The sequence below is a fragment of the Hirundo rustica genome, chromosome 2 (genome assembly GCF_015227805.2).
Source record: "Hirundo rustica isolate bHirRus1 chromosome 2, bHirRus1.pri.v3, whole genome shotgun sequence".
Classification (NCBI taxonomy): domain Eukaryota; kingdom Metazoa; phylum Chordata; class Aves; order Passeriformes; family Hirundinidae; genus Hirundo; species Hirundo rustica.
This window is the reverse complement of record NC_053451.1, coordinates 93,321,339-93,339,162: the sequence shown is the minus strand read 5'-3', so window position 1 is coordinate 93,339,162 and position 17,824 is coordinate 93,321,339. Positions and strand designations below refer to the sequence as shown.

The 17,824-nt window shown below is 42.0% G+C and overlaps 1 long non-coding RNA gene across 1 annotated transcript in view; it reads left to right on the top strand.

Moving 5' to 3' along the window:
• Positions 1 to 14,231, top strand: part of LOC131378485 (uncharacterized) — a 37,601-nt gene extending 23,370 nt beyond the window's left edge. The window contains exons 2-3 of the long non-coding RNA XR_009207542.1: positions 5,231 to 5,317; positions 14,152 to 14,231. This is a non-coding gene — a long non-coding RNA (uncharacterized LOC131378485). The remainder of the gene's footprint in view (positions 1 to 5,230; positions 5,318 to 14,151) is intronic.
• The last annotated feature ends 3,593 nt before the right edge of the window (positions 14,232 to 17,824 follow it).

Sequence of the window (17,824 nt, the reverse complement as noted above, 5' to 3'; positions counted from 1 at the left end):
GCGTCACTCCCGCTTGTGCAATCGGATGCTGGGAATGTAGGAGTGAAGGGATACATGTCTCAAGTGTTAAAGGTGTTCAAAATAAAGGGATTCCCTCGAGCCGGACCTTTCCTGAACGCTTTTCCCCAGTGAGGAAGTGATCTGGGCCGCAGTGGAGAATCCCCTCTTCCCCCAAGCTGAGGACCATGGGGTAGCCGTGAGCCTTGGGCATGGCAAACCTGTCCTGCGAGTACCCCAGAGCCTTAGTCCTCTTGAGTTATCCTGAAGTAGGTTTAGTGATGGTGGAATTGGTGATTTTTTTTTTTTTCTCTCTTTCTCTCTCTCTCTTTTTTTTTTTTTTTTTTTTTTTTTTTTTTTTTTTTTTTTTACCTGCCTGTTATTTTCTTTTGCTGTCCTCTGGAGTTCTGTTTGGTGCTAAGCCCCTCCAGATGGGAAATCAGACTGCAGATGAGAGTCACACTCATCCAGAGTCTTAAAACCACACGGTTGCAGAAAAGATTGAGACGAGAATAGCGTGACCCATGGGATAACAAAACAGCCTGCTACCTGTTTGCTGCCACAAGAACTTCTGCGGTCACATACAATTTTAATAACTCTCCCTTTTTTTTTTTTTTTTTTTTTTTTCCCGTTATAGACATAGGCTTGCATACATATTCATATGCGCGCATATCTTATACACACATTTATATACTTTTATATATATATGTATATATATGTACACACATCACCCGAGTGAATTGGTTAGCATCGGGCAGAGAGGCGTTTGCCATTAATCTGGGAACAAACCGCTAACCTCGGTGACTGGTATTTTAGCTTTTCTTTTCTCGCTTCTCTCAGTGTGGGGAGAGCAGTAAAGCTTGTGTGGACTGATTGTGAGGGGCTCTGCTGGAATTTGGCAGGCCAGGGGCTTGGAGAGAAGCCCCATGCTGACTCCTATTCAGCGGGCCAGTTTTCTGCGAGCTTTGGAAGTTTCACTCAGCCGTGCACTCAATGGCTTCACAAAGCTGATTACAAGCTTCAGCGCATTCCTGAAGGAGCCAAAAGCGACGCAGGTGCAAACGAGCCGAGGGAGCCCCTTATCCCGGTGACAGAATGGGACAAGCTGGGAAAGGCTTGGACCACACAAATCCAAGGCTCACCAGGCAGCAGCAAGCCTGCCTTGGGAACCGGGGATCATTATCCGCTCCATTCAGCGGGGACCCAGCGGCGGCAGCGGCACGTCCCAAAGCTGGGGACGAGCTTTCCGTCCCGGATGGGAGCAGAGCCGTGTCACCTGGCATCCCCTTTCCGCTCCCTTCGCGGCTGCCTCAGGCACGAACCTGAGGTGCCCCTGCACCCCCGAAATGATTTGTACCCCAGCATCTGCTAGTCTTCAGCCTGCCGCCTGAAGCCCCTCGCCACTTTTTCCCCCATTGCCCCACCCCGCACGAAAAGCCTCCCTCTCTCCTATTCCTCTTCCCTTCCCCAGATAAACACAGCGCTAAGGGTCTATCTGGAAAACCAGCACAGAAAACGCACTGATCCGAAATGGCAGGTTTCCTCCCAGCTGAAGTTCTCTAACAAACACCCTATTTTGAAGACGGCCTTTAATTCCAGAGAGAAGCCAGCCGAGAGTGCACCCTCCTCCCCTCCCAATTACTCGAGCCACCCGATTCCCACAGAAACCTCCCGCAATACAAACGCTTGGTGAATGCTTTCTGACTCGGTGAAAGCAGCCCACGGTCCCTGCCCTTCCTGCCTCCCCGGCGAGCGAGGGGGTGGCGAGGACTCGAGGGGGGTCTTGGTGCCGGAGAGGGTGAAGCGTGATTACTTTTAATTAGGGGTTCTCGGAAGGAGTTCCTCTCGCCTCCGCTCCCTCGCCCCCTTTCCTCGCTCTCAGCCCTTCCCCTCCAGCCGAGAGAAGAAGCTGCACTTTACTTCCCTGAAAAATTAATTACGGCCCTTCCCGCTATCAATTACGGAGGAATCAGCCTTTCCTAGGGAGAGGAGAAATAATCAAAAGGCTTTTCAGTCTTGCTGGGGGGGAGCGACCTCGGACTGCCGAGCACATAATGCGGCAAGGGGACCGTCGCGCTTCTGGCCGCTGGTTTCATATGCAAATAACGAGCTGCCTCCAAGTTATCATTATGGTTTTATTTTTTTTTTTTCCCTTAATGTTATTATTGTGTCGGGGTTTTAATAGCCACATGCTCTACCCTTCCTTTTCAGCGAGGTTTCCTTGGCGATCAGCCACGCCGCTTCTTCCCCGGGCGCATTGCCCCCGCCCCAGCGCCTGCCCCACGTCCATGTTAATTTCGCCCTATGGAAATGAAAGCGGCCCGGCCGGGCAGCTGATATTAAATCGATCCCCCGGCCCCGGGGCTCGCCCTCCCCGCTCCTCGGCCCGGCCGTGCCTCCGCAGGAGCGCGGCGTGTCGGTGCCGTGGGCCCCCCCGGGCCCGGAGCCCGCCGCCCCTTTCATGCTTGTGAGATGCTGGGGAGGCAGCGGTGCGTTTGCTTGTGCGGAGCACACCGCCTGCAAGCGGTTGCCTTGGCAGAAAGGTGCAGCTTTCTGATGTTCTTTTGTCTGATAACTAATTCAAGTTAATGCGATCTTTATGTAAAGCTAACAGCGGATAATTGTCTATTTTCTCGCCAACAATCTCCATCACAATCACTTATCTGGAAACCTGCGGTTGTATTAATCGTTATATTCCCCGAGATAAGCGTCTCTCGAATTATCAGTAAACACTGGAGGGAAATTAAACAAACTCCAGAGCCACTTAAGTTTCCTCTGCAGCTTTTAGCCGCCTTCTCGGGGGGGAGGGAGAGTGGGGACGACGGCACCCCTCAAACCAGCCTGGGGCCGGGACGCGACACGGACGGGGGGGTGTGTGAAACGGTGAAGAAGGGCCTGGAATTTGGGATGATTTTGAAGAGCCGAGTCCTGCTGAAGGCGCCTTCCCTTCGAGGTGTCCGTGCTGCAGACGGACGCACCTTACTCGTCGGGCTGCGGTCGGTCTTTAGCGGCCCCTGGGACCTTGTTGGCAATTCTTGTAAGTCATGTAATTAAGTGTATTAGCCTCTGCAGGGGAAAGACGAGCAGCTAGGAGAGAATACACCCAGAGATTAAGCAGGAGTCGCATGGCTTTAGGTCTGATACACCAGCAGAAGAAAATTCTGCTGCCTTCCGAGAATCACTGTATTAGCACAATTATTGGCAATATTTATACTAGAGAGTGAGCTGAGCCCCAGGAGGGTAACAGAGAGTGCGAGAGAGAGAAACTACTGTGGGAATGTGTTTTACTGCTCAGATCCCATCGGTTCCGTTAGGTGTAAAGAAATTATAGCAAATTGTACTGGAAAACCTCCAGGGAAAATATACTTGCACGACAAAGATTTTGTCTTTTTGAGATGAAGTCAAAACATCGGTGTCAAATGAAACTCATTTTAGGGGCGCTACCGTGTGTGTGTGTGTGTTTACTCGAGTACGTGGGGGGGGAGGGGTGGGGGGGGGGGGTTGGGGGGGAAGAAAAAAAATAGAAAAAAGCCCAGCTCAAACCATGACATTTCAGCCGTGAATCTGTGCCAGCAGAGAGTTAACAACTTCCTCGTGAAGAGTCCTCCATTCTCCCCTCGCTGCCCGCCCGGAGCCCGGGCTGAGGCCACCGCCGTCCCGCCCGGCCGCAGCAGGGCTGGCTGACAGCGCGCCGCGCTCTGCGCCTTCCGAGGAGCGAAAGCGCTTTGTGCACCTTAACTGAGTAATCCTGGCGTTTAGTTACGGAGCAGGCATCAGAGAATCGAAAAACACACCTCTATGATGAGCTTTATTTATATTCGACTTAAGATTTTGTTTTGGTTTGGGGTTTTTCTTTGTTTAGTGTTTGTTGTTGTTGTTGTTGTTTGTGGGTTTTTTTTGTAAGCAAACTTTTATTCACGAAAGTTTCCAGTGGCACGATTCGCATCCTAGCCTAAGGAAGCTGAGGTCTGGGATGGAAAGAAAGGAAAAAAAAACCAAAACAAAACAACAAAAACAACAACAACAACAAAAAACCCACCAAAAACAAAGAAACAAAACAGAAAATAAAATCTCCCCAACACAACCAAACCCAAACAAAACACCTCAACGAAACACACAAACCTCTTATTACTTATTTGTGTGTCATGGCAGCGCATTTCCAAATATAATCTGTTTCTTGAAAAAAAAAAATTTAACTGCTTAAATGCTCGAATTATTTAACTTGAGCTAAAAGTTCCCAGGGTAGCTTTTTCTTATGGCATTAGAGAATCATCCCACTTCATCTCTCACCTGAATCTTGTCATCTGTGCCATCTTGAAGTGATCTGTGAACAATGCTGGTCCCTTGGACAGCTCAAGCTGGTCAATCAGGCAGAACAGACTATGCAAATGGAATGGAAAGGCGAAGCGATGAAGAACAGTGGCCCCCATTGTCTTGGGCATTTCAAAGCGAAGCCCAGCTGCAGCAGGCGTTGCTGTCTCGGACCCTTGGTTGCTACTCTAATGCCATCATTGCAAAACATCACATTTTGAAAACTCTACAGTCTGAATGCATGATCAGCCCTCCACAAAGATTTCACTTTGCTGTGACATCTTTCGAAGTCACCCAAAAAAAAAAAAAAAAAAAAAAAAAAAAAAAAAGGTACCACCACAACTGGAGACTGGGATCCCAGCCACACTGCCCGCTCACATCCCGCAACCCCGCTCGCTCCACTCCTAACTGCGGTGCAGCTGACGCCTTTCTCAGTGAACGCCTCGCCTTTCGTGTTGCTTTTAGCGTCAAATCGGATGATGATTTAAGTTGCATTTTACTTATTTTCTGTCGGGTATCTTTCAGGCACTCTAATGAGCAAACGCCGCGGAAATGTCGCTGTGAGCAGTGAAGTACTTATCAACAATCGCTTCCAAAAATTCAGATACGCGCGGCTGTAAAAGAGTGAAGCAATGTTTTTGCGAGAGATTAAACCAGCAACTAAGCTGGTTATTTGTGGGTCCTTTAGGAGTTTTTGTGAATACTCTGTTTCTTAATACACTCATGTAGTTGTCGCTCCTGAATATTGCTGCCAGCCCTTCTCCGGCTTTGCCTCGTGGTCCTAAAGTTAGCTCTGCCATGAGAAACGAACTTTCAGTTCAGTGAAGCTGAGGGCTGTCAGATGATTAATGTGCATTTTCAAGAGACTAAATCATTGCCCTTGTTTCACTTATTCTTCCCTTTCATTTTCTTTTGTCTGTAGGTGACATTTGTGATCACCATGTGGTGAGCAGAGGAAACGCCCTTCCCTTCCACCCTCATGTCAGGAGCCTGTGCTCCAGGAGCAAAGGTCTGTGCCATTGATATCTAAAAATGCTGGGGGTTGTGTTTCCACTTCCCAGTCTCTAATCTCACAGGAGTCAATGAATCCAAAACTTTGTCTCCAAGGACAATCTTACACCAGTGAGCCTACAGAGGTGGACACTGCCTACAACATAGACACAGCATCACAGATGAGAGTGGTCACCCTTCAGTGCAGACTGTTTAGGGTTCATGCAGGAGCAGAGAAGAAAGTTTTATTGGTCTAAGAGAGCTGAGTTAAGTAACTCTTAAACACATTCTTTGCAGGACCAAGAATAATTCAGTGCTTCTTTCCTACCCATTAAACTGGCTCTTTCCCTTTAGCTTGGTTAATGCATTCTGTAACATCATCACATAAATTACAAAGGAATCAGAAGATGGAATTATTTAAAAACTAAATAACTATACACTCTGATTTGATTGGCTTCACAAAATTAAGGTTGCCCCTTTCAGAATGCAGTGGTGGATAAGAAGGAAAAGATGAGAGTAACATAGAAAACCAAAGAGAGCTGGAAATTGAATGGGGAAAATAAATTAATGCGTAGGTACTGTTTCATCTTCTGTCTGGAAGATCCTTCCCCTCACCTTGGAAAGAGTTTTCCAAGGATAACTACTACGTTAAAAGAAAGCCTCTTTTCAACTACATCAGCCCAGGTGTCAAATGAGTAATGCAAGAACTCAGGCTGCTATGTGTCTCACACAAATATTTCAGTGGAAATGATATGCACTGTAGGCATCCTTCACTGCCACGGATTTGTTCACTTAACACCTCAAAACTTTACCTCTTGGACAAATGGATCCCCCAAAATCTATGTTCTAGGAAGTCTCAGACATGCTTCAGGTCTGGGTATTACTGACTTGAATGCAGAAAACCAGAGGACAAACGATGTTGTGAAGCCAGTGCCTACACAGAGGACAAGAGCAAATGCCTTGTTAGCGTGAATGCATCTTCGTCTGGCTCTCTGCAGAAGCACTTCCAGAAAGATGTTGTGAAGGAGGAACTCCAAAGAGGAGCAGCTTCTTGTCATGCCTCCCATGTAGATGTTGCCACGGGGCTATGTAGAGCTGAGAGACTCCTTGTGGCCACCACAAATCCCAGCTGATGGTGAGATGGATGATGTCCTCAGGGTGCAGACCAAGGATGGGAAACAGGGGCCCACAAGGTCATGTCATCACTCTCGACCCAGACACGTCCCTCTCCTACAAGAGCCCAATTCTAAATTTGTGCTGCCAGCTGGACTTTACCCCTTCTCAGCAGCCTGCCAGCCTCACACACCAGGGATGAGAGCCCAAAGATGGGTTAGCCACCTCCACTCAGACTTTTTGTCCCTTCTTGGAACCAACCAATTCCCACCACCCCAGGTTAATGACCTTAGCTCTACTGGGAGGGAAATGTCCTCAGATCTGCCCTTCAGGCAGGGTGCTTAGATAAGCAGGGGCAACCTCCTTTCCCAGTGGCCCAACTTAGGTGGGCGGAACTAATTGGAAACAAGATCAGCTCCTCCCTTGAGAAGCTGAACTTTGCTTTTCTCTCACAGCTGGAACTTCTGCCCCATTCCTCTACCAGCCCTAGACCTGGTACTTCCAGCCACAGATATCTCTGCTTGTGCACTGACTGTATTTTTCATGTTTATTATCATCCAGCCCAGTGTAGTGCCATCTGGCACACACACACACTGGGGGAAGAAAACCATATATTCAGCAAATGGAGCATACAGGGCTTAGGTTTTGTTTTGTCTTGTTTTCATATTCTTCCTGTTTCTGTTTAAAATTTTGTGGAAAAGATAGTCAACCATCAATTCTCCATCAGGAAAAAATGATCAAAACTCCCCGTTATGAAATCAAAAATTACTGGAGGGCAGAGATGCCAGGAAGAGACAAGAACCCCTTTCTGCTGAAATAAGTTCCTTCCTCCTTTTTTTGTTTCACCTCATACTCAGATAAGGAATAGAATTGCTTTGAAATGTTTGCATTAATTCTTTTTATTCAGGATTTATTCTAGCCTTTCAAGGAATTATTTTACTGTAAGACGTGTGAGTGATATATAACTAATCACACTCCTCCAAAGCAGCAGAAAACTATGAGACAACCTGCAGTCCTCAAAACCTTTACTGTTTTTATTGCTACAATAAAAATTGATGCGAAATCCGTCTTCAAATTAGGTATAAACCCCCCACAGATACTATTTTCAGTGAAGCTAGCACCTACTGCATTGCTACCTTAATTCAAAGACAGTTTTGTAACAGACTAGTACAATCAAAGCAAATTTCTTCCCTGATAATTCATGCACTGTAAGATTTTCAGTTGAGTTGCCCATGGAAAAAATACTACACCATGTATTGTATTACTTGATTCATTTTCTTTCAAATTTTACTGTAATTTTAACTCTGGCTAATTACTGTATGGTGATCTAAGTCAGCAATCCCAAGTTAACTATCGAGGTAACTTTTGGAGAAACTCTACAAATGCATGATAATGATGAAATTTAAGTTCCTGTCGGTTATTGTGTAATGTCTACACCATGGAGAAGCAAAACTTCAGGTATTTTAATTCTATTTGCATATATAGCATTGTGGTTTTCCTGCTTCATTTTTCAGAGTAGAATTTTGAACTATAAAAATATTACTAAAAACCTGTTTGGGGTATTTATTTATTTTCTTTTTCTAAATTGAATTACAGCTTCGATGAAAATGTGAAAGGAAATAGTTTTGGGGAGCAAACTGTCAGCTACTCAGATTTCTTTGGAAGAGCGACTTGTTTTATAGGTAGTGATGCAGACTGATCGAATTGTTCTCTGTTCCTACTAAAACAGAGAAACGTTTCAGTGCAATTGATACAGCACCTGTATATTGAACTTGATTCTGGGCTCACATCTATTTAATTCAAAATATCTTTTGCTCAAGGCCTGATCCAACCCAAGTGATGTCACTGTATAATGACTCTGGTGGGCTGTGGTTCAAGAGCTTTTACACCTCTGTGCCTCTTGCCACTAGGCTGAAAAAGGTTATTTTTTGCTACATCTTTCTTTTCCTGTGAAACCAGATTGACTTGGAAAGAATTACAAATGATTGAACAGAGATGCTCAAGGTTACTTTTTATGGCAATACTTTTAATTTTAAATATTTCTTACAGATAAATGCAATTTGATAGCAACACAAAAAATTGCATTTTCTAGTATATTCCCACTCATTTTTGATTTTTTGGCAAATCTCAATTTTACATGTATGCATTCATTGCCTTATTTCTAGCAACACAGCATTGAATTTTTTATGTAAATAACAGGTGAAAAAAGAATCTATTGTAAAATACAATGTATGACAAATTCATTGAAACAAGCAAAATAATTGAAATAATAGTTATTCAATAAATGTCAGGAAAGAAATCCCATACCTTCACTGATCAAGGCTTGTGTGTAACTTGGAAGAAACTGATGAAGGAGGACTTTTTATGCAGTAATATATGGAGAGTGTTCCAGTTGTTAAGCACATAAATAGAAATTCAGCAATTCATTTACCAAAGAGGGTCATAAACAACCACAACTGAAAACTCAGATCTCTCGCTGTTTTGTACTGCAACATGTAACATGTACAGGAAAAAAAAAAAAAGATTTTTTTTTCCTGGTGATGACTCACATTAACTCCTATTAAACTTAGCTTTGACTCTGAGAGCTGCAAAGAAAAGCAACCAGAACGGTTAGAGGTTGTTTTACTTACAGACTGGTAGAGTTCCTTTTAAGTATCTCTTGCAAAAGAGGTACAGAAGAAAAACCAAAGTGGAAGAAGCAGTCAGAATGTTAGAAATGTAATGTAGACTCCTTTTGTGTCCATAAGCATCAATAGGCAATAAAGCAAACTTGAATCTACTCATCATTTTTCTTCATCCTCTATGCACTGAACAGGTTAAATTATAAAAAAAATCTCGTCATAAATGACCCTAGTTTTCAGAGTTTACAGTGTTTGCATAAATATTATGAATTTGAATATCCAGGATCAACATAGCTTGGTTAAACCATCTATAATTTATAAAATTTTATCAGTGATCAGACAGTGGCAGAAAGATCTTTTAATGTGTTGAAACCATCTTTTGCCTGTTACTTGGACTGAAATGGCTGAGCAGGCTTGCCTCATTAAACTCCATCTGGGAAGAAAACCTGTGGGGAAAGAAACCCCTTAGTGATAAAACATCCTATCCAGTTTACCCTATCAGTGTTAGGCCATCATAAATGGTGGGTAAGTGAAACAATGTTTCTTTTCAGTAGTAAGTGCTTCTAAAATGTTATGGAATTTAAATGCTTGGAAATGTTTCCCAGCTCACCTACCTTCAACATCAGCTTAGCCCTTGATATTCTTATTTCTTCCTCTAACTCTCCTGAAGCGGCCTTCTAAATGCATAGGTGTGGATTTATCGTGAACTTCACTATTGCAGCTCCACTGTGGTTGTTCTGATCGTTTCAGGACAAATGCGACAGTTCAAACTAATGACTGAACATCTATTGTGTAAGTGCTGTTTCCTGGTTATCTGGTTATTATTTATTTCCTGCTTGTTCTATTGTTTCTTGCCTCATGAAGACTCCTGTTTGCTCTGATAAAATTCCTCATAACATGGCAGCAACACCAAGGGTTGGGTAAAAGGGCTCCTCTGAACGATAACAAAAAGAGCATATAAAGAATCCGTCACAGCAGTCAGTAGTATAATGTAATTTATTTTCAGTAGACATCCTCTTCACTACTGGATTAGTCACTTTGTTAATGAGCAAATGACCCATAACTCACAGGAGCGGGAACTTTATGCGCAGGCCTTGCCTTTACCAAAGCAAATGAGCTGCAGTCACTTAAGATTATGTCTCCTTCCAATCTTTCTTGTGTGTTCCATACATTTTTGGAGTATCAGGTGGGTGAAAAATGCAGGACCCAGTGGCAAAACAGACTTATATGGGATTTATATTTTGTATTGTACTAGAAAGCATTAAAAAAAAGATGCCTCTTGCATCTACAACTCATCATGATCCTGTAAGCAGACAATGAACCAGTTTTAAAAAGCAAGCTTTGTACATACTAACACATTCAGGATGCTATTTTCCGCCGCTATATACTAGGCGTCTTTGGAATTTATTGTCCAGATTTCACTTCAGCATGACTTTAAAGAGAATTCATCGGGTCATTCACTGTATAAGTACAGCTTGTCTCATTGTGCTAGGAGAAGTTGACACTGTGAAATCTAAAAAATTCAGAGTTTGTCAGTAAAAAGAGAGTTTACAGTTTCAGTAGAATCTAAGACCTTGTGAGATTTTTCTTTTAAATATATTTTTACCCCTTTCTTTGGTTTCATATACAGAAAATATATGTTTACAGAGCCCTGTGGCGTCCCACCTTAAAAGGGAAGCGAGAACCTGAGATTCATAGATTCCCGTGCTCAAAAACGAATTACAAAAGTCAGAGGTCTGCAAAAACTTACCAGGTTTTATTAGTAAATTATACACACAGTCTGGAAATCAATACCTAAGTCCCTTATCCTACTGCATAAACACACCGTGGTACATTTTGAATAATAGGTAGGGTCAAAGAAAAGAGAGGAGGTTTAAACAGAAAGAGAGAGAGAGAGAGAGAGAGAGAGAGAGAGAGAGAGAGAGAAAGAAGGGGAGAAAGGAAAAAAAGAAAGACCACAAGTGCTGGCTCCAACATTGATCCAGCTGATGGGTTGCCCAGGGTCCTAAGGGAATGCTGACTGGGCTTAAGAGGGCCATCTTTTTATAGACAAGTTTTTCCAACCTGGAGCTACGTTTCTCACTTTCTACACAAATTAGTTATCATGGGCATTTCATTCCACTAGACTTTTCTGGAAAAGGTAAGTGGGCTTCGGGGTCTTTTGTGGCCTTGATCCTCCCCTACTGGGTTGGCCTTTGGTCAACAGGCCACGCCTGGTTCTTGATTTCATAGTTGCACTTGCTTGTGCTTTTCTCCAGGAGTCAGAACAAGGGTACTTGTCCAAGGAAAATGGTGCCCTGCTGTTACCCTGGTTTTTCTGAGTTTTTTTATTAGCCTTTTGATTTTCATAAATGGAGTCAGATCTTTTAGTTACTGTAGAATATTAGAGCAGTTTTTCTACCTTTCCCACAGAAGTAATATAAACAAATCCTTTGTTTTTCATTCTTTGTCCTTTGTTTGCATATTTCTAACCTGAAAACAATTGTAACTGACAATTGGTCTGGCCACTGAGGCTGAGGGGTGGAAACCCCAAAAAGCCAATCTTCTCCTAGACTCACAAATGTATAAAAGTAAAAGAATAAACAAAGGGGTCTCTTCTCGCCGCCCTTTCAGCTGGAAGCTGGATCAGAAGAACCTCTGCAGAAATCTCTTGTCTTCGTGTGATTTCTTTGTGTTTCACGGTGACACTCTGCCTTTATATGGTTCATTTCTCCAGCCACATCCTGGCTCCTTCTCATAGACTGTTCTTACCAACAACCCTTCGTTAGGTCCACAACTATCCAGCTATCAGTGTATTGAGACATACACATTGGCCCCTTATCTTCTGGGCTTTTACAGGATCAGAAATTTGAGTCCATGGCTCTACTAAAAACTCAGATTTCAGAACCACATTCAATCAAAAGTATATGACATTCAAAATTTTAAGTTAGTGTATTACCCTATGTGATCAGGGAAGAAGAAATGGAAGCAGAATTACATTCTCTGTCTCATCTGGTAAAAACATCATGACAAGATTTCCATACTCAGAGTTATTTTTAATGTATAAAAGTAAATTCTAGACTCATTTTGTACACTTTTAATAGATTTAAACTAAATAATTTGCTATAGACAAAATAGCTTTTAGCTTTGGTGATAGGGCTGCATCTCTTCTTCTGAAATACCCAAGTTTATCCCTAACTTTACACCTGAGAGATCACAGAAAATTTATCTGCCTGACACAATAAACCCCATGGTAATTAGAAGTATTCTAAGCCTTTATAAATATTCTAAACCTTTGCCCACTTACACATGAGGCTAAAAAAAAAAAAAGTTTCTGTTTTCTCAAATCCTCAGTAAGACCTTGGACCAGCTCCCACTGAAGTCAATTATACTCTTTTCTGTAGATCTGAAATCAGGATGTACCTGCAATTCCCTTTTCTTGCTCTGCATCAGTGGCAGTTTTGCACAAAACCTTGGACAAAATGTTGCCAACGGCTCTCTGGATAGAATTTAACTGAACAGTAAAATGGAATGATTGGCCCACTGCTGTGTTTTGCACTACATTTTATGCACGTAGCAAATATTATTGGTGTTAGGTCTATGAATACCTCTGATCTTTCCTGAATTAATTTTGCTTTCAAATCAAAAGCCTGTGGTTAAAATGAAGTATACTTTTGAAACATGTTTTATTTGGAGAATCGTCAAGGATGAAAAATTCACAGCAACTTTCAGCAATTTCAATGGTTAATTGTCATCACCACTGACCATTTTGACCTTTCTTTATGCAAAAATTTGTCTAGCTGCAACTTCCAGGTGCAGTGCAACACAAATGCCTTTTCCTGATAGACTGAAGAGTCCTCTACAGCTATCCTTTGGCCTGCACAGAGAAAGTACATGGCCAATTCATTCTTTAATGTGGGCTGTAATATGATTTATCTAGGCTGAATACCTTCCCTTTCTTCTACATACTCTGCCAGTTATGCTTTCCTGTCTTTTAACTGTGCTGCTTGTTCTCCTCTGAAATCTTTCAAACATCCTCTAGGTTCATAGCCAGAATTTCTTGAGCAGCTGTGTGTAATTAATACTATTTTAAAACTGGAACAGTGGCATGTGTTCTTATTAGAATTATATTAGTCATAAAGGCATTAGAAATAACTAGCAACAACTGTAAAAAACCAAAAAGTGACATATTACTTCAGGGCTAAAGCTTCAGATGCAGGGCCTTAATGGGAAAATAAAAGGTGTTTGTGCCTTCAGCACTTACAGACATCAACCTCTTCACTGGGGTTTCAAAATAGAGATATAGTGGCCTGAAAAGAGGTGCCATTTCAAAATCTAGAAACCTTCTCCTTTCATTTATTTGCAAATGTGCTTTAATATCCTGAAATTTTCTGTCTTGCTTTGGGTGAGGGCACTGTTCTTCATCTCTCTCTTGGAAGGCTGCCTAGTGGTTATACCCAATGTTAAGATCACTGCAGCAGCATGGTTGGAGAACTGATGTTGTGCAAAGAAATGTTGCACTGAAGTTTGCAAAGCACTTTGCTTGGGGCTAAAAATAACACATTAAAATTAACCAAATTTGCATTTTCTTTGAGTAATTATACTGTTATACTTCATACATGCTGTAAAATCTCCACTGCAACTTTTTCATGAAAATGTTGTAGTAACGTGTAAAAAGACTTACAAAACTTACTTTAGGTATTTCAGCCTGTGATTGACAGTTGGTAGACTGGTTGATGGCACAGATTATTTCATGCAATGGATGAGCAATTGGCATTTCTCACCTAATTGTGCTTGTATTTTATGAAGTTGCTTAATAAAAAAAAAAAAAAAAAAAAAAAAAGGAGGAATGACATACTCTGTTTTGCTGAAATACATTTTACTAGTAAAACAAGCAATACCCTGTAAAATTGTATATCTGTTGAAGTAAGCAAACAAGCAAGCAAAGTAGTCCAGTGTGTTACTTAATCAAAAAATGCTTAGCTGCTCAATATTTCCCATGATTGAGTATTTCTTCTAGCTTCTCCTATCGTACTTTTAACTTCTGCTTCTGTTGATTTTATGCATTCTTTCAGTTTGTCACTGTTTCTTACACTCCTCCTCTTTTTCTCTCTTCTCAATTTCCTTCTGCCTTACCAAGTCCATGAAGGATGAGCAGAAACACAAACTCCTCTGACCACCCAGTTTTCAAATGTTGGAGTTTTGGGCCCTAAATGCAGGTGGGATAGCTGATATTAGGACTAGGTTGTTCAGAGAATTTAAGATTACAGAGGGAAAGACGACAGGACCGAAAAATAAATCTCAACAGAGAGGGTTGTGCAACTTTACAGTCAGTTTCTGAGAAAGGACTATATATCTAAGAAGTCCTAGTAAGCCCTGGTGCTGCCAGGGCAATTTGTCCCGTTTTATAACTTCAACACCACATTAAAATTTCACTGTGTTCAGTGCACAGCCATTTCACTTCCCCCTCATCCCCCCTCATTCCTACAAGATGAGTCTAAGGTTCAGCGACAGCCATGAGTCAATCAAGGATGGTTCTGATTGTAAATGCCTGCAATGGTATAAATGACGATGCTGAAGGAGATTATATTCAGAGCCACATACATGCTGCAGAGGTCCCACCTCGAGATTAGCCTAAAATACCACCCAGATCTCCAGGTCCCTCCCAATTACTGCAGCCAGGCAATCTTCGTGGCACTACAGAGGCAAAGACGTATTTTTATCTCAGTGCTGTGCTCTCTCCCCTGAGCTCCTGGAGCCCCGCTGAGCCAATGGAGTCCCAATCAGTGGGCTAGCTCTGATGCTGCCCCTTCACAAAATTGCCTGTAAAGCCAGTTCAGTGAAGGGATCTGTAATGAGCTCAGCAGCTTGGGGCTCTCAGTAAACCGCAGCGGTGAAGTGAGTTCATGGCTGAAATGGCAGCCCTTTTATTCATCAGTAGCACATCAATTAGTAGTTTAACAGGCGGAGGATAGATACAGTGAGTGTTCATTTAATATTAGGCTGATTGTAGTCTGTGTTTGTGCTAATTCTGGCAAATTTTCCACATTTCAGTACTCGAGGAGAGCTATTTTCTTTTTTTTTTTTTTTTTCACTATTACCCCTTCTACAAAGAACCTGCCAGCTAAGTTCAGTTGTAATGTATAGAATCAACATTTAAAGATCAGTAAATAAGAAATAAAAGAAATTATTCCTACAGACTGAACAATCAATGAAGAAAGAAAAAAAAAAAGATCCTGTAGGATTCAAATCTGATTTGGGATATTGTTATATTTATGGTTCTGGTTTATTAGTCTCAGAGACCATTAAGCATTAATGATTTGCATTATACAGGAAACACTTGTGAGTTAATCAGTGCCTCATGTTCTTCAGTTGTTCTACCCTTTCTTTCCTCTTGTCTTACAAAGAGCTGATTTCACTACTTAATTAGTTCCTCTGGTCAAGGACCGTGGACCCAAGTGTTGTCAAAGTTAGCAGAAAAACATCTGTCCACTCAGCCAGAGCTCTCTTCCATCAGCAGGTGGGATGGACAAACAGTTATGGCAAGCAGTATATCCCCCAAATGATGGGCTATTATCGTTAACAAACCAGTTGGAACAGTTTAGGGGGGTTTTGTATTTTGTTGTTATAAGTATTCAAGAAATACTTGCTGGGAACATATTTCAGCCAATTTCAGCCCACTGCATGTTGGATCAGTGACTTCACTATTCATGTTTAATGCTCTCCCACAGTAACCAGTCCCCCAAGTCGCACAGATTTGTTTTGTGTCCATTACTGGTGAGTGGAACTAATAAACAGGGTGTTGGACTTATGAATTAATTTCTGCTTTCCCGCTGGGAAATAGAATCTCATTTTCTTTGTAGGCAGGGATGAGCCGACCTAGCTCAAGCTTCAAGATTCCTGGGCCTTCAATTCAATTGGAAATATAGAAGGGTTCTTTGAAAGTCAGCAGGAATAACAAATAATTTTTCTGATATGTTGTTCCTGGGAGTCTATGATGTGAAGTCACAAGCTTAGGACAAATTTAATGCCCATTTTCATTCACTAGCATTAAAAAAAAAAAAAAAAAAAAAAAAAAAAAAAAAGTCTAAATCTCATATGCTTCTATGCTCTGTTCTCAAGTACAAAAAGAACAAAACAGTTCAGAACTTTCTGCTATGCCTATTCTTTAATATACCTGCATAATCACTGCATTTTCTGTTATCTTAAAATGTGTTCTGGGGATCAACTGCAGTTCTCCTGACATCTGCTGCATGACAGAATGCTGACACCTTTTTCTGCTAAGTACCCCTCACTCCCTAGCAGTCTCTATTATAGTCCATCAGTCAGTTTTACTGGGCTGTACAAGCACCTCTGTGTCTCTGCCATGCACTGAGGCTCCCTAGAAATGTGGCTTTGTCTCTTCACCTGATTCACCTTTTAATGGGTCAGATTTTCAACAAGCACTGCCATATTTCTTATGATTCCATTTATATGTGTTCTTGGAGACTAAATTATTCCTTGCCAACAAGGTGATATATTCAGTACTACAATGTTTTCATTTATTACATGCTGATAGTTATATATTTTCTGTTTTCTGAAACTCACAGTTGCTTCCCTCATCTGACCCATTCTTGAGTCCACATGTCTTGACCCATGTCTGTCATCTATGAATTTCAAGAGTTTTCTCTTTGTCTTTGAGGATCAGCATCACTTGGCTATCATCTCCCTGATAAGGTTGGTCGGAATGATCATCTGACAGTGGGTTTTCCTCAAAATACACAGCCCTCCCCCCTCCCCCCCCCCCCCCTTTTTTTTTTCCCTTTGGTGAAGATGGCTGAGGTACTGCCAGTGAGAACAAAACAATGTTGTAACACTGGAAACTACCAAAATAGAAATCTGTTGCCCAGAATTTCTATGTATTTGGGGTTTTTTCCCCCTAATTCTCTTCCATTTGAAGAACATGTAAGGAGGGACAGCTGAGGAAGTTGTCAATGTCTCATTGAAGGGACTCATTATATGATTTTCTTCTTAGATCCGTGGTCCCAATGCTCCTTTTTGCCTTCAATTCATCTTCATGCTATTCTGGGAAAGGAACATACTGTAATTTCTTTGGGCTTTTTCTGGCACATCTTTCACATTTTTGAGTCATTAGATTATTAATAAATGTTATAAATTATATAATAAAAAGTATAAAATATAATTATATAAACACATGCCAATGGCATCTACTAATGCAAGCATTTACCTGTGACACATCCATGAAATTCCTCCTTCTGAATGGCATGACCAGATCTTTGCTTCTCAGGCCTGTTGGGAGAAGTTCTGAGGGAATTAGTGGTTTTAAAAAAGATGCCCACACTGTTTTTTGTCACTTTTGACTAATGCAGAGCTACCAGGTCTTTGGTGTTCAGTAGGATCTTTGCTCAGTGGTCCTGTTCCTCGCTGCACTCCCTCACAAACTACAACTCTGTAGTAATTTAAAACCATGTAGTAATATGTACACAAACTGAGTTACATTTGGTCCAGTCTGCAATTTATTGACAGGCAATAGGAACAACTGCATGGAACCCCACACCAAGGAAGGAAAAAGATGTTGTGGGGACCACAGCAAAATTCAGCCTATTTTGTAAGGGCCTGCCTAGCGCTCTCAGAAGGCTGATGCTGGCTGCACTCTTGAGATTGCCACAATCATTTGTCACACACTATGCGTCCCCCTGTATCTTTTGACATGGGAAGGGTACAGCTAGGTCCCTGCAAAACCCTCCCCATCACAGTTCCATCTGTGACCATGGGGCTCTTCTTCTGCTGGGGTATTGACAGGTGAGCAAGAA